Genomic DNA, 13442 nt, shown 5'->3' with positions numbered 1-13442 from the left:
ATATATGACTTTCTCCATATCCTTGACAAAATTTGGTGCTGCCAGTCATTTTAATTTTAGCCATTCTAGTGGCTGAGCACTTGTTTTAATAGATCATTGTGGTTTTCTTTTCTATTTCCTGGATTACTAATAAATTTAAGTACTTTTCTATGTTTATATTGGGCATTACTATATCTTATTTTCTTAACTGTTCAAGTATTTTTATAATTTTGAGTTTATTGCCTTTGTATTATTGCATTAAAAACATTCTTTGTATTTCTTTACTACAAAGAATCTGTCAGTTATCTGTATTGTGAATACTTTCTGCCAGTCTATGGCTTGCCTTCAAATTTTCTCAATCATCTACTTTAATAAGCAGTTTTAAATTTTCATGAAGTCTAATTCATCAATTTTTACTTTATGTTTATTGATTTTTGTGCCCCATTTAAGATATCTTTGCCTACCCCTATATAGCAAAGATATTTTCTAGTAGCTTTCTTCTAGAAGTTTTATAGTTTTAGCTTTTGCATTCACACCTATTACACAGCTTGAGTTTATATTTGCATATGGCATCAATGTTCATTATTTTCTGTATGAATATCCAGGTGGTCAATATTCATATGTTGAAAGGAATGTCCTTTCCTATTGAGTTGCTTTAGTGCCTATATTAAAAACCAGTTAACCTTATAAGGGCAAGTCTACTTCTGCATTTGTTATTCTCCTCCATCTATCTGTCTACTTTTATGCCAATATGACATCGTATTGATTAATGTAGATTTATAGTAAGTCTTAATTTAGGTGGTGCAAGTGGCCCAGCTTTTATGCCTTTTTCAAGATCATTTTGACTGTTCTCAGTCCCTTTCATTTTTGTATAAATTTTAGAATCAGTTTATCAAATTCTATTTTTAAAAGCCTGGTACAGTTATGACTGGGGTTGTACCAAATCTGTCGATGAAATTGAAGACAATCAACATCTTAACAATATCGAGTTTTACAATCCATTAACCATGGTATATTGTTCCACTTATTTAGGCCTTTTATAATTCCTTTCAGCAATATTTTATAGTTTTCAGTGTAGAGGTCTATTTTTATTCAGTGTGGAATATTTGTTAAATGTACTAAGACTATTTATGTTTTTGACACTATTAAAAATAGAATTTTAAAATTTCATTATTCAATTACTTGCTGCAAGTATTTAAAAATCAAATTGAATTTTTATATTAACCCCGTATCCTATACCCTTGATACATTCACTAATTATTTCTAGTAGTTGTTTTTACATCCCTTAAGATTTTCAATGTAAAAATCACATCTGCAAATAAAATAGTTCTACTTTTTCTTTCCAGTTTATACACCTTCTTTTCTTGCCTTATGACACTAGGCAGGATCTTTAGTACATTGTTGAATAGACATGGTGAAAAAACATCTTTGATTTGTTCCAACTTATGGGAACACATTCATACCATTAGGGATGAGGATAGCAGTAGGCTTTTTTTTTTTTTTGTAGATGCCCTTACTCAAGCTGAGTAAGTTCTCTTTTATTCCTAGTTTTCTGAGAGTTTCTACCATGAATGGATGTACAAGTTTTATCAAATTATTTTCTTCATCTATTGAGATAATATTAAGGTTTTCTCCCATATTCTGTCAATGGTTAATTACATTGATTTTAAACATTAAACCAGCCTTACATTTTAGATAAATCCTACTTGGTCATGACGTATTGTCCATTGTATATATTGTTGGATTCAATTTACTATTGTTTGTTAAGGAATTTTGCATCTAAGTTCACAACACATGTCAACCTGTAAGTTTCTTTTCAAGTTTATTTATTTATTTTGAAAGAGAGCAGGAGAGGAGCAGAGAGAGAGGAAGAGAGAGAGACAGCACAGAGACAGATGTGGAGCTAATCTGTAAATTTCTTTTAATGTCTTTGTCAAGTCTTGATGTTGGGATTTTGCTGGTCTCATAAAACCAAGTTGAAAAGTGTTCTCCATACTTCCATTTTCTGAAATAATTTACAAAGTATTGGTAATATTTCATCCTTAAATGTTTGATCTAATTCACAGATAAAACTGTGTAAGTCTGTAGTTTTTTATGTGAAGAATTTGTATTAGGAATTTAATTTTTAATACGTAGTACAATTAAGATTTTCTATTTCTTATTAATTTTGGTAGTTTTCATTTTTTGAGAAATTTGTCCATTTTTTTTCAAAATGTTGAATTTATTGGGATGAATTTGTACATAATATTGCCATAGTATAATCTTGACATCTATAATACTTTTAGTTATATCCTTTTTTTCATTCCTGGTATTAATAATTTGTGTTTCTCTTTTCCTTGATCATCCTCTTAGACTTTTGCAATTTTATGTATTCAGAGAATAAGCTTTTGGCTTTGCTAATTTTCTTATGTTTATCTGTTTTCTATTTTATTGCTTTTTTCCTTATCTTTATTATTTAATTTCATGTATTTATTTTGTATTTAATTTATTCTTCTTGCTTTAGCTTTTTTAGGGAGGAAACTTTGAACTAGGTTTTAAACCTTTCTCATTTCAAATATAAGCATTTGAAGCAATGAATTCTCCACTAAATACTATTTCAGTAATATGCTGCGAAATTTGGTATAATATATTTTAACTTTCACTTAGTTCTAAATAGTTTTTTTAATTTCCCTTGGGATTCCTTTTTTCGACCCACACTTTATTTAAAACTTTGTTGTTTAATTTCCTAATATTTAATGACTTTCATATCGGTTTTTTTTGTCTTCTTTTGTTTTTTTTCAAGCTTCTTTTTATTTTATTTTTTTAATATTTGTTACATTCTTTTATTATTTTTTTTATTATATATGAAATTTATTGACAAATTGGTTTCCATACAACACCCAGTGCTCATCCCAAAAGGTGCCCTCCTCAATACCCATCACCCACCCTCTCCTCCCTCCCACCCCCCATCAACCCTCAGTTTGTTCTCAGTTTTTAACAGTCTCTTATGCTTTGGCTCTCTCCCACTCTAACCTCTTTTTTTTTTTTCCTTCCCCTCCCCCATGGGTTCCTGTTAAGTTTCTCAGGATCCACATAAGAGTGAAAACATATCGTATCTGTCTTTCTCTGTACGACTTATTTCACTTAGCATCACACTCTCCAGTTCCATCCACGTTGCTACAAAGGCCATATTTCATTTTTTCTCATTGCCACGTAGTATTCCATTGTGTATATAAACCACAATTTCTTTATCCATTCATCACTTGATGGACATTTAGGTTCTTTCCATAATTTGGCTATTGTTCATAGTGCTGCTATGAACATCGGGGTACAAGTGGCCCTAAGCATCAGTACTCCTGTATCCCTTGGATAAATTCCTAGCAGTGCTACTGCTGGGTCATAGGGTAGGTCTATTTTTAATTTTCTGAGGAACCTCCACACTGTTTTCCAGAGCGGCTGCACCAATTTGCATTCCCACCAACAGTGCAAGAGGGTTCCCGTTTCGCCACATCCTCTCCAGCATCTATAGTCTCCTGATTTGTTCATTTTGGCCACTCTGACTGGCGTGAGGTGATACCTGAGTGTGGTTTTGATTTGTATTTCCCTGATAAGGAGCGACGCTGAACATCTTTTCATGTGCCTGTTGGCCATCCGGATGTCTTCTTCAGAGAAGTGTCTATTCATGTTTTCTGCCCATTTCTTCACTGGGTTATTTGTTTTTCGGGTGTGGAGTTTGGTGAGCTCTTTATAGATTTTGGATACTAGCCCTTTGTCCGATATGTCATTTGCGAATATCTTTTCCCATTCCGTTGGTTGCCTTTTAGTTTTGTTGGTTGTTTCCTTTGCTGTGCAGAAGCTTTTTATCTTCATAAGGTCCCAGTAATTCACTTTTGCTTTTAATTCCCTTGCCTTTGGGGATGTGTCGAGTAAGAGATTGCTACGGCTGAGGTCAGAGAGGTCTTTTCCTGCTTTCTCCTCTAAGGTTTTGATGGTTTCCTGTCTCACATTTAGGTCCTTTATCCATTTTGAGTTTATTTTTGTGAATGGTGTGAGAAAGTGGTCTAGTTTCAACCTTCTGCATGTTGCTGTCCAGTTCTCCCAGCACCATTTGTTAAAGAGGCTGTCTTTTTTCCATTGGATGTTCTTTCCTGCTTTGTCAAAGATGAGTTGGCCATACGTTTGTGGGTCTCGTTCTGGGGTTTCTATTCTATTCCCTTGGTCTATGTGCCTGTTTTTGTGTCAATACCATGCTGTCTTGATGATGACAGCTTTGTAGTAGAGGCTAAAGTCTGGCATTGTGATGCCTCCTGCTTTGGTCTTCTTCTTCAAAATTCCTTTGGCTATTCGGGGCCTTTTGTGGTTCCATATGAATTTTAGGATTGCTTGTTCTAGTTTCGAGAAGAATGCTGGTGCAATTTTGATTGGGATTGCATTGAATGTGTAGATAGCTTTGGGTAGTATTGACATTTTGACAATATTTATTCTTCCAATCCATGAGCAGGGAATGTCTTCCCATTTCTTTAAATCTTCTTCAATTACCTTTATAAGCTTTCTATAGTTTTCAGCATACAGATCCTTTACATCTTTGGTTAGATTTATTCCTAGGTATTTTATGCTTCTTGGTGCAATTGTGAATGGGATCAGTTTCTGTATTTGTCTTTCTGTTGCTTCATTGTTAGTGTATAAGAATGCAACTGATTTCTGTACATTGATTTTGTATCCTACAACTTTGCTGAATTCCTGTATCAGTTCTAGCAGACTTTTGGTGGAGTCTATCGGATTTTCCATGTATAATATCATGTCATCTGCAAAAAGCGAAAGCTTGACTTCATCTTTGCCAATTTTGATGCCTTTGATTTCCTTTTGTTGTCTGATTGCTGATGCTAGAACTTCCAGCACTATGTTAAACAACAGCGGTGAGAGTGGGCATCCCTGTCGTGTTCCTGATCTCAGGGAAAAAGCTCTCAGTTTTTCCCCATTGAGGATGATGTTAGCTGTGGGCTTTTCATAAATGGCTTTTATGATCTTTAAGTATGTTCCTTCTATCCCGACTTTCTCAAGGGTTTTTATTAAGAAACGGTGCTGGATTTTGTCAAAGGCCTTTTCTGCATCGATTGACAGGATCATATGGTTCTTCTCTGTTTTTTTGTTAATGTGATGTATCACGTTGATTGATTTGCGAATGTTGAACCAGCCCTGCATCCCAGGAATGAATCCCACTTGATCATGGTGAATAATTATTTTTATATGCCATTGAATTCGATTTGCTAGTATCTTATTGAGAATTTTTGCATCCATATTCATCAGGGATATTGGCCTGTAGTTCTCTTTTTTTACTGGGTCTCTGTCTGGTTTAGGAATCAAAGTAATACTGGCTTCATAGAATGAGTCTGGAAGTTTTCCTTCCCTTTCAATTTCTTGGAATAGCTTGAGAAGGATAGGTATTATTTCTGCTTTAAACGTAATGACTTTCATATTGTACTGATTTATAGTTTACTTCTATTATGATCAGAGAATATACAGTATAGGATTTTTGGTCTTTTGAAATAAATTAAGAATCATTTTTATGGCCTGGGATATGGTCTACCTTGCAAATATTTCACAGACACTTGAAAATAATGTGTATTCTGTACTTTGGGGGTACATATTCTATAAATATTAATTAGGTCAAGTTTATTGATGGTATCATACAAATCTTCTATATCCCTACTGTTTTTTTTTTTGTCTACTGTATCTATTAATTCCTGAAAATAGAGTATTAAATTCTCTTCTATGATTGCGAATTTGTATCTTTGCCTCTTTATTTTGTCAGTTCTGACTCTATGCATTTTTTTAAATGTGAAATTTTTTGTCAAATTGGATTCCATACAACACCCAGTGCTCATCCTAACAAGTGCCCTCCTAAATACCCATCATCCACCCTTCCCTCCCTCCCAACCCCCATCAATCCTCAGTGTATTCTCAGTTTTTAAGAGTCTCTTATGGTTTGGCTCCCTCCCTCTCTAACTTTTTTTTCTCTTTCCCCTCCCCCATGGTCTTCTGTTAAGTTTCTCCGGATCCTCCTGAGAGTGAAAACATATGGTATCTGTCTTTGTCTGTATGACTTATTTCACTTAGCATAACACTCTCCAGTTCCATCCACATTGCCACAAAAGGCCAGATTTCATTCTTTCTCATTGCCACGTAGTATTCCATTGTGTATATAAACCACAATTTCTTTACCCATTCATCAGTTGATGGATACTTAGGCTCTTTCCATAATTTGGCTATTGTTGAAAGTGTTGCTATAAACATTGGGGTACAAGTGTCCCTATGCATCAGTACTCCTGTATCCCTTGGGTAAATTCCTAGCAGTGCTATTGCTGGGTCATAGGGTAGATCTATTTTTAATTTTTTGAGGAACCTCCACGCTGTTTTCCAGAGCGGCTGCAGCAGTTTGCATTCCCACCAACAGTGCAAGAGGGTTCCTGTTTCTCCACATCCTCTCCAGCATCCATAGTGTTCAGTTTTGCCACTCTGACTGGCATGAGGTGATATCTGAGTGTGGTTTTGATTTGTATTTCCCTGATGAGGAGCGATGTTGAGCATCTTTTCATGTTGGCCATGTTGTCCTGTTGGCCATCTGGATGTCTTCTTTAGAGAAGTGTCTAACATGTTTTCTGCCCATTTCTTCACTGGATTATTTGTTTTTTCTGGTTTGGAGTTTGGTGAGTTCTTTATAGATTTTGGATACTAGCCCTTTGTCTGATATGTCATTTGCAAATATCTTTTCCCATTCCATTGATTGCCTTTTAGTTTTGTTGATGGTTTCCCTTGCAGTTCATAATCTTTTTACCTTCATGAGGTCCCAATAGTTCATTTTTGCTTTTAATTCCCTTGCCTTTGGATATGTGTCAAGTAAGAAATTGCTGCGGCTGAAATCAGAGAGTTTTTTTCCTGCTTTCTCCTCTAGGGTTTTGATGGTTTCCTGTCTCACATTCAGGTCCTTTATCCCTTTTGAGTTTATTTTTATGAATGGTGTAAGAAAGTGGTCTAGTTTCATTCTTCTGCATGTTGCTGTCCAGGTGTCCCAACACCATTTATTTTTTGTTTCTTTGTGTTTCCCTTCCCTTATGATCATCTGTTTTGTCTCTTAAAGTCCTCATATGAGTGAATTCATATGATTTTTGTCTTTCTCTAATTTCACTTATCATAATACCCTCCAGTTCCATCCACGTATTTGCAAATGGCAAGATTTCATTCTTTTTGATTGCTGAATAATACTCCATTGTATACATATACCACATCTTCTTTATCCATTCATCCATCGATGGACATTTGGGCTCTTTCCATACTTTGGCTGTTTTGAATAGTGCTGCTATAAACATGGGAGTGCATGTGTCCCTTCAAAACAGCATACCTGTATCTCGTAGATAAATGCCTAGTAGTGTCATTGCTATGTCGTAGGGTAGTTCTATTTTTTTTTTTTTTTTGAGGAACCTCCATACTGTTTCCCAGAGTGGCTGCAGCAGCTTGCATTGCCACCAACAATGCAAAAGAGATCCTCTTTCTCCGCATCCTTGCCAACATCTGTTGTTGCCGGAGTTGTTCATGTTAGCCATTCAGATAGGTGTAAGGTGGTATCTCATTGTGGTTTTGATTTGTATTTCCCTGACGATGAGTGATGTTGAGCATTTTTTCGGTTGGCCATCTGGATGTCTTCCTTGGAGAAGTGTCTATTCATGTCTTTTGCCCATTTCTTCACTGGATTATTTGTTTTTGGGGTGTTGAGTTTGATAAGGTCTTTATAGATTTTGGACACTAACCCTTTATCTGATATGTAATTTGCAAATATCTTCTCCCATTCTGTTGGTTGCCTTTTAGTTTTGCTGATTGTTTCCTTCACTGTGCAGAAGCTTTTTATTTTGATGAGGTCCCAGTAGTTCATTTTTGCTTTTGTTTCCCTTGTCTCTGGAGGTGTGTTGAGTAAGAAGTTGCTGTGGACAAGATCAAAAGGTTTTTTCCTCCTTTCTCCTCAAGGATTTTGATGGCTTCCTGTCTTACATTGAGGTCTTTCATCCATTTTGAGTTTATTTTTGTGTATGGTGCAAGAAAGTGGTCCTGGCTGATTCTTCTGCATGTCACTGTCCAGTTTTCCCAACACCATCTGCCAAAGAGACTATCTTTATTCCATTGGATATTCTTTCCTGCTTTGTCAAAGATGAATTGGTCATACGTTTGTGGGTCCATTTCTGGGTTCTCTATTTTGTTCCATTGATCTGAGTGTCTGTTCTGGTTCCATTATCACACTGTCCTGATGATTACAGCTTGGTGGTATAGCTTGAAGTCTGGGATTATGATGCCTCTTGCTTTGGTTTTCTTTTTCAAGACTGCTTTGGCTATTCTCGGTCTTTTCTGGTTCCATATAAATTTTAGGATTATTTGTGCTAGCTCTGTGAAGAATGCTGGTGTTGTTTTGATAGGTATTGCATTGAATAAGTAGATTTCTTTGAGTAGTATTAACATTTTAACAATATTTGTTCTTCCTATCCAGGAGCATGGAATCTTTTTCCATTTTTTTTTGTGTCTTCTCCAATTTCATAAGCTTTCTATAGTTTTCAGTGTATAGATTTTTCACCTATTTGGTTAGATTTATTCCTAGGTATTTTATGGTTTTTGGTGCAACTATAAATGGAATGGATTCCTTGATTTCTCTTTCTGTCGCTTCATTGTTGGTGTATAGGAATGCAACCGATTTCTGTGCATTGATTTTATACCTGCAACTTTGCTGAATTCGTGAATCAATTCTAGCAGTTTTGGTGGAATCTTTTGGGTTTTCCATACAGAGTATCATGTCATCTGCAAAGAGTGAAAGTTTGACCTCCTCCTGGCCGATTCGGATGTCATTTATTTCTTTGTGTTGTCTGATTGCAGAGGCTAAGACTTCCAAAACTATGTTGAGTAACAGTGGTGAGAGTGGACAACCCTGTCTTGTTCCTGACCTTAGTGGGAAAGCTCTCAGTTTTTCCCCATTGAGGATGATATTAGCATTGGGTCGTTCATATGAGGTTTTTATGATCTCGAGGTATGCTCCTTCTATCCCTGGTTTCTTGAGGGTTTTTATCAAGAAAGGAACTATATTTTGTCAAATGCTTTCTTTGTATCTACTGAGAGGATCATATGGTTCTTGTCCTTTCTTTTATTGATGTGATGAATCACGTTAATTTTTTGCAGATATTGAACCAGCCCTGTATCCCAGGTATAAATCCCACTTGGTCGTGGTGGATAATTTTTTAAATGTATTGTTGGATCCAGTTGGCTATCTTGTTGAGGATTTTTGCATCCATGTTCATCAGGGAAATTGGTCTAAAGTTCTCCTTTTTAGTGGGATCTCTGTCTGGTTTTGGAATCAGGGTAATTCTGGCTTCATAGAAAGAGTTTGGAAGTTTTCCGTCCATTTCTATTTTTTGGAACACCTTCAAGAGAATAGGTGTTAACTCTTCCTTAAAGGTTTGGTAGAATTTCCCTGGAAAGCCATCTGGCCCTGGGTTCTTGTTTTTTGGCAGACTTTTGATTACTAATTTGATTCCCTTACTGGTTATGGGTCTGTTCAAATTTTCTATATCTTCCTGTTTCAGTTATGGTAGTGTATATGTTTCTAGGAATTTGTCCATTTCTCCCAGGTTCCCCATTTTATTGACATATAATTGCTCATAATATTCTCTTATTATTGTTTTTATTTCTGTTGCGTTGGTTGTGATCTCTCCTATTTCATTCTTGATTTTATTCATTTGGGTCCTTTCCTTTTTCTTCTTGATCAAACTGGCTAGTGGTTTAACAATTTTGTTAATTCTTTCATAGAACCAGCTTCTGGTTTCATTGATCTGTTCTACTGTTTGGTTTGGTTTTGTTTGGTTTTGATAGCATTAATTTCTGCTCTAATCTTTGTTATTTCCTGTCTTCTGCTGGTTTGGGGTTTTATTGACTGTTCTTTTTCCATCTCCTTAAGACGAAAGGTTAGGTTGTGTATCTGAAATCTTTCTTCCTTCTTTAGTAAGGCCTGGATTGCTATATACTTTCCTCTTATGACTGCCTTTGCTGCATCCCAGATGTTTTGGGTTGTGGTGCTATCATTTTCATTGACTTCCATATACTATTTAATCTCCTCTTTAACTGCTTGGTTAGCCCATTCATTCTTTAATAGGATGTTCTTCAGTCTCCAAGTATTTTTTACCTTTCCAATTTTTTTCTTGTGGTTGATTTTGAGTTTCATAGCATTGTGGTTTGAAAATATGCACGGTATGATCTCGATCTTTTTGTACTTACTTAGGGCTAATTTGTGTCCCAGTATATGGTCTATTCTGGAGAACATTCCATGTACACTGGAGAAGAATGTATATTCTGCTGCTTTAGGATGAAATGTTCTGAATATATCTGTTAATTCCATCTGGTCCAATGTGTCATTCAAAGCCATTGTTTCCTTGTTGATTTTTTGATTAGATGATCTGTTCATTGCTGTGAGTGGGGTGGTGAAGTCTCCTACTATTAAGGTATTACTATCAATGAGTTTCTTTATGTCTGTGATTAATTGATTTATATATTTGGGTGCTCTCACATTTGGCACATAAACATTTACAATTGTTAGGTCTTCTTGGTCTATAGACCCCTTATGATATAATGTCCTTCTACATCCCTTGATACAGTCTTTACTTTAAAGTCTAGATTGTCTGATATAAGTATGGCTACTTCAGCTTTCTTTTGTTGGCCATTAGCATCACAGATGGTTCTCCATCCCCTTATTTTCAGTCTGAAGATGTCTTTAGGTATAAAGTGGGTCTCTTTTAAACAGCATAAAGATGGATCTTGTTTTCTTACCCATTCTGTTACCCTATGTCTTTTGATTGGAGCATAGAGTCCATTGACATTTAGAGTGAGTACTGAAAGATATGAATTTATTGCCATTATGCTGCTTGTAGAGTTGGAGTTTCTGGTGATGTTCTCTGGTCCTTTCTAATCTTTTGTTGCTTTTGGTATATATATATACATATATATACATACATATATGTATGTATATATATGTATATGTAGATATATATGTATATATATATATATATCTTCATCTTTTATATATATAAATACATATATATATATATATGAAGATATATATATATATGAAAATATATATATATTTTCATCTTTTCTCCCCTCAGAAAGTCCCCCTTAAAATTTCTTGCAGGGCTGGTTTAGTGGTCACAAACTCCTTTAATTTTTGTTTGTCCTGGAAATTTTTATCTCTCCTTCTATTTGGAATGACAGCCTTGCTGGATAAAGAATTCTTGGCTGCATATTTTTCTGATTCAGCACACTGAATATATCCTGCCACTCCTTTCTGGCCTGCCAAGTTTCTGTGGATAGGTCTGCTGCAAACCTGATCTGTCTTCCTTTGTATGTTAGGGACTTTTTTTCCCTTGCTGCTTTCATGATTCTCTCCTTGCCTGAGTATTTTGTGAATTCGACTATGATGTGCCTTGTTGATGGTCGGGTTTTGTTGAATCTAATGGGGGTCCTCTGTACTTCCTGGATTTTGATGTCTGTGCCTTTCCCCAGGTTGGGAAAAGTTTTCTGCTATGATTTTCTCACATAACCCTTCTACCCCTATTTCTCTCCCTCTTCTGGGACTCCTATGATTCTGATATTTTCCTTTTTAATGAGTCACTAATTTCTCTAATTCTTAAATCATGCTCTTTTGCCTTCATCTCCCTCTTTTTTTCTGCTTCATTATTCTCTATAAGTTTGTCCTCTATATCGCTGACTCTCTGTTTTGCCTGGTCCATCCTTGCTGGTGCTGCATATGATTGCAGCTCAATTATAGAATTTTTAATTTAATTCTGGTTATTTTTTACTTCTTTTATCTCTGCAGAAAGGGATTCTAATCTATTTTTGACTCCAGCTAGTATTCTTATTATCGTGATTCTAAATTCTTGTTCAGACATCTTGCTTGTATCTGTGTTGGTTAAATCCCTGGCTGTTGTTTCTTCGTGCTTTTTCTTTTGAGGTGAATGCCTTTGTTTTGTCATTTTGAAGGGAGAAAAGGAATTAATGAGGTAGAAAAATTGAAATTAAAAAAAATTTTAATTAAAAAATATTAAAATTAAAAATTAAAAAAACACACAAAAATGTAATAGATGATGCTAGATCCTAGGTGTGTTTTGGTCTGGGTCTTGAAAGTGGTAGATGAGAGGAAAAAAAGGAGGTCAGGGGAAAAGGAAATCGTTTGGGAATGTGAAAAAATGAATACATTGAAGTAGACTAAAATGAGATGATGGGGTTAAAATAGAATTTGAAAAATATACACAAAAGTAAAGAATATAGTAGAAAAAATTAAAGAAAAATATTTTTATAAAAATTAAAAATAAATGTGCATTTTTTCCATTTTCTGTATTTAATAAAAAAGAAAAGAAACGAAAAAGAGAAAGGTAAAAAAAGGAAAGAAAAAAAGAAAAAAATCGTTTGAAAATTTGAAAAAGTGAATATACTGTAGTAGACTAAAACAACGATGGACATAAAATAGAATTTGAAAAAATATAAATAACTGCAAAAATATAGTAATAAAAATTAAATAAAAATATTTTCATTAGAAATTGAAAGTAAAAATGAAGTTTTTCTCTTTCTGCATTCAAGAAAAAGAAAAGAAATGAAAAAAAGAAAAGGAAAGAAGAAAAGGAAATTGTTTGAAAATTTGAAAAGGTGAGTACACTGAAGTAGACTAAAATAAAATGATGGAAGTAAAGTAGAATTTGAAAAAATTTACACAAAAGTAAAAAATACAGTAATAAAAATTACAGGGGGCGCCTGGGTGGCTCAGTCAGTTGTGCATCTGACTTCGGCTCAGGTCATGATCTCGTGGTCTGTGGGTTTGAGCCCCACTTCAGGGTCTGTGCTGACCGCTCAGAGCCTGGAGCCTGATTTGGGTTCTGTGTCTCCCTCTCTCTCTGCCCCTCCCCTGCTCATGCTCTCTCTCTCTCTGTCAAAAATAAATAAAACATTTAAAAAAGTTAAAAATTGAAAGATATTTTTTTAAAAATTGAAAATAGAAATGAATTTTTTCTCTTTCTGTATTCAAGAAAAAGAAAAGAATTGTAAAGGAGAAAAAGGAAAAAGAAAAAAAAGGAAGAAAATTAAATAGATGAACCTGCTAACAGATTGAAGTATGACTTAAATTTCTACGTTTTCCCCTAGAAGTCAGTCTATGTAGTTCTTTATAGTCCATAAATTAAGCCAGCAGTGAGACTTGTGTTCTTGAAGAGCAAAGTTGGCCCAGTTGGGCAGGACTCAGAGTAACAGCTCCGCTCTCCACTAGATGGCACTGCTAGCCTACTGGGGTGGATTGTTGCTGGGCTCGTAGGTGCATATGCACATGTGCAGGAGCGTTGAACATGGCACCACCCAGCTACCCATTCTGCTCTCCCAGATCAACAATTGTGCCCCCTTCCTCCGTCTTCAGC

Source organism: Felis catus, chromosome X, assembly GCF_018350175.1.
Source record: "Felis catus isolate Fca126 chromosome X, F.catus_Fca126_mat1.0, whole genome shotgun sequence".
Lineage (NCBI taxonomy): Eukaryota > Metazoa > Chordata > Mammalia > Carnivora > Felidae > Felis > Felis catus.
The sequence above is the reverse complement of the archived record's forward strand: the minus strand, read 5'-3'. Positions refer to the sequence as shown.